The 3949-nt window shown below is 38.0% G+C and overlaps 1 non-coding gene across 1 annotated transcript; it reads left to right on the top strand.

Annotated features, from left to right (window-relative positions):
• Nucleotides 1-474: 474 nt before the first annotated feature.
• LOC133233078 (U6 spliceosomal RNA) lies at nucleotides 475-579 on the top strand. The gene has a single exon (XR_009731562.1). It is a non-coding gene; the product is annotated as a U6 spliceosomal RNA (small nuclear RNA).
• The last annotated feature ends 3370 nt before the right edge of the window (nucleotides 580-3949 follow it).

The following is a 3949-nucleotide window of genomic DNA, read 5'->3' as shown; positions in this document are numbered from 1 at the left end:
GTTTGAGTTATAATGTGACAATCTTTTGTGTACTTTTTTTTTGGCCACGCTGTGTAGCACATGAGATTTCATAGTTACCCAACCAGGAATCAAACCTACATCCCCTGCATTGGAAGCACAGAGTCTTAACCAGCAAACTACCAGTGAAGTTCCCACGTTCTATTTTTAAACTTGGCGTTATATTACATTTTTAATGATGTTACTTATTCCTCATGCTGTGCTGTGTGCTGTGTACTCAGTCATGTCCTACTCTTTGCCACTCCATGGACTGTAGTCTGTCTGACTCCTCCGTCCATGGGATTTTCCAGCCAAGCATACTGGAGCAGGTTGCCATTTCCTCTTCCAGGGGATCATCCCAACCCAGGGATTGAACCTGCACCTCCTGCGTCTCCTGCATTGCAGGCAGGTTCTTTACCACGGAACCACTAAGGAAGTTTCCTTATTCCTTATGAGTAGTTTTTAAAAACAAACACAGCTCGCTTCGGCAGCACATATACTAAAATTGGAACGATACAGAGAAGATTAGCATGGCCCTTGCGCAAGGATGACACGCAAATTCGTGAAGCGTTCCATATTTTTTTATGTAAAGTTTAAAAATAAAATAAAATTGGAAGAATAAAAAAAAAAAGAAAAAAAAAAATAAAAGTGAGATTCCACAATTAAAAAAAAAAAATAAAAAAAAAAATAAAAACAAACACAGCTTTCCTTTCTCTCTGACTGCAATTGTAAAGTATATTCATCATTCTTAAAAATGCAGACAATATGCAAAGAAAGTGAAAAATTCCCCTTGATATTTTGAAGTGTATCCTTCAAAACTTTTTTCTATATATACAAATACATACAAAAATGGGATCATACCACCCTGCCAAATTACCCATGACATTTTTCACAGAACTAGAACAAATAATCCTAAAATTTATATGGAATCATAAAAGATCCAAATTGCCAAAGCAATAATGAGGAAAAAGAAGAAAGTAGGAGGCCTAACCCTCCCAGACTTAAGACGATACTACAAAGCTACAGTATCAGAATAGCATGGCATTGGCACAAAAACTGACATGTGGATCAATAGAATAGAATAGAGAAATAAAGCCACACACCTACAGCCAATTAGTCTTCAACAAAGGAGGTAAGAATATACAAATGAAAAAAAAAAAAATTAGTCTTTCTCCAAGTGGTGCTGGGAAAGCTGGAGAGCCACAAGCAAACCAATGAAGTTAGAACACACTCGCACACTGTACACAAAAATAAACTCACACTGGCTTAAAGGCTGAAATACAAGACATGACACTGTAAAAACCTCTAGAAGAGAATATAAGCAAAACATGCTCTGACATAAATCGTACTAATGTTTTCTTAGATCTGTCTCCCAAGGCAATAGAAATAAAAGCAAAAATAAACAAATGGAGCCTAATCAAACTTAGAAGCTTTTGCACAGCAAAGGAAACCATAAAGAAAATGAAAAGACAACCACGAACTGGGAGAAAATATTTGCAAATACTGTGACCAACAAGGGCTTAATGTCTAAAATAAACAAACAGCTCATACAACTCGATAAGAAAACAACAAACAATCAAAAAATGGGCAGACTACCTAAATAGACATTTCTCCAAAGAAGACATACAGATGGCCAATGGGCACATGAAAAGATACTCACATCACTAATTATTATAGAAATGCAAACCAAAATCACAATCAGCTACCACCTCACACTGGTCAGAACGGTCATTATTATTATTTTTTAATCTACAAATAAAAAGTGCTGGGGAGGATGTGGAGAAAAGGGAACCCTCCTACACTGTTAGTGGAAATGTAAATTGGTGGAAATGGAAAACAGTATGGAGGTTCCTCAAAAACGAAAAATAGAGTTGCCACATGATTCAGCAATCCAAATCCTGGGCATATATCCAGACAAAAACCATAATTCAAAAAGATACATGCAGCCCTACGTTTGTAGCAGTAGTATTCAGAAAGCCAAGACATGGAAGAACCCAAATGTCAATTGACAGGTGAGTGGTTAAAGAAGATATGCCACACATATATATACAATGGAATACTACTCAGCCATAAAAAGGAAAGAATGCCATTTGGAGCAATATGGATGGACCTAGAAATTATCATACTAAGTGAAGTAAGTCAGAAAAAGTAAGACAAATGCCATATAATATTGCTTATAAGTGGAATCTAAAATATGGCATCGGGGCTTCCCTGGTGGCTCAAGGAAAGAATCCGCCTGCCAATGCAGGAGACATGGGTTCAGTCCCTGATCTGGGAAGATCCCACATGCCACGGAGCCATTAAGCCCATGTGTCACAACTATTGAGCCTGTGCTCTAGAGCCTGAGAGCTGGAAATACTGAGCTCACGTGCTGCAACTCTTGAAGCCTGAGCACCCTAGAGCCCATGCTCCAAAACAAGAAAAGCCACCAAAATGAGAAGCCCGTGTACCACAACTGGAAAGTGGCCCCACTCTCCGCAACTAGAGAAAAGCCTGTGTGCAATAACAAAGATTCAGCAAGCCAAAAAAAAGAGAAAACTAAGCTAAAACTAGATACAATAAAAATTTTAAAATTTTTAATAATAAATAATACATTTAAAATTTAAATAATAAATAAATTATAAATAATAAAATATGACACAAAGGAACTTATCTACGAAACAGGAATAGACTCACAGACAGAACAGACTTGTTGCCGTCAGAGAGGGGTGGTGGGGGAAGGGTGGCTTAGGGGTTTGGGATTAACAGATGCAAACTATTACACAGAGCATGGTAAATAGGGAGCTATATTCCATATCCTGTGATAAACCATAATGGAAAAGAATGAGAGAAAGAATGTTTATCTATGTATAACTGATCACTTTGCTGTACAGTAAAAATCAGCACAACATTGTAAATCAACTATACATATACCAATAAAATACATTTTAAAATAAATGGGATCATACCATACGTGGTGTTTTAGTTTGTTTTCCACATCATTAAATATAGAGTAGTAATCTAAAATTTTAAAAATTTAATTCATATTTAATCTAAATTATTCATATAAATTTAATTTGTATAGTGAAAATCAGTCATATCTTAATAACTGGGCTTCTTCCTTCATGGCTCACATGGCCAAGAATCTGCCAGCAATGCAGGAGACTCGCACTGGATCCCTGAGTGGGGAAGATCCCCAGGAGAAGATCCAGTGTTTTTGCCTGGAGAATTCCATGGACAGAGGAGGCTGGTGGGCTATAGTCCATGGAGTCACAGAATCAGACATGTATTTTAATAATCAGTACTATTTTAGTAGTGAAGTATTTTTTAATTGATTTTAACTTTAATATTAGTATAGTATTTTTTAAAGTATTGATGTGCCACAGTTTATTTACCCTTTCCTATCCATGACAGCTGTTTCCAAACTGTTACCACCGTAACTTTCCTCATTTACATCTTCTCTGCTGCTGCTGCTGCTGCTAAGTTGCTCCAGTCGTGTCCGACTCTGTGCGACCCTGTGGACAGCAGCCCTCCAGGCTCCTCTGTCCACAGGATTCTCCAGGCAAGAATACTGGAGTGGGTTGCCATTTCCTTCTCCTATATCTTCTCTCCATAGGGCTAATTCCTCTAAGTAGAATTGGGAAAGAATCTGCCTGCAATTCGGGAGACACAGGCTTGACCCCTGGGTTGGGAAGATCTCCTGGAGAAGGAAATGACAATCCACTCCAGTATTCTTGCCTGGAGAGAATTCCATGGACAGAGGAGCCTGGCAGGCTACAGTCCATGGAGTCTCAAAGAGTCAGACATGACCGAACGCCTACACTTGCAGAATTTATGGGTCAAAGCAAATGCCTATTTAACATTTTGTAATACATTTTTTTAAACTAATTACCACTCCCAGTAGAAGTGTGCCAAAGAGGTCCTCTCCCCTCACTCTTGCCAATATAATTACCCTTCTTAAAACAGTCGAAAA

This window comes from Bos javanicus, chromosome 19, assembly GCF_032452875.1.
Source record: "Bos javanicus breed banteng chromosome 19, ARS-OSU_banteng_1.0, whole genome shotgun sequence".
NCBI classification, from domain to species: Eukaryota; Metazoa; Chordata; class Mammalia; order Artiodactyla; family Bovidae; genus Bos; species Bos javanicus.
Note: the sequence above shows the minus strand (reverse complement) of the source record. Positions and strands in the feature narration are given on the sequence as shown.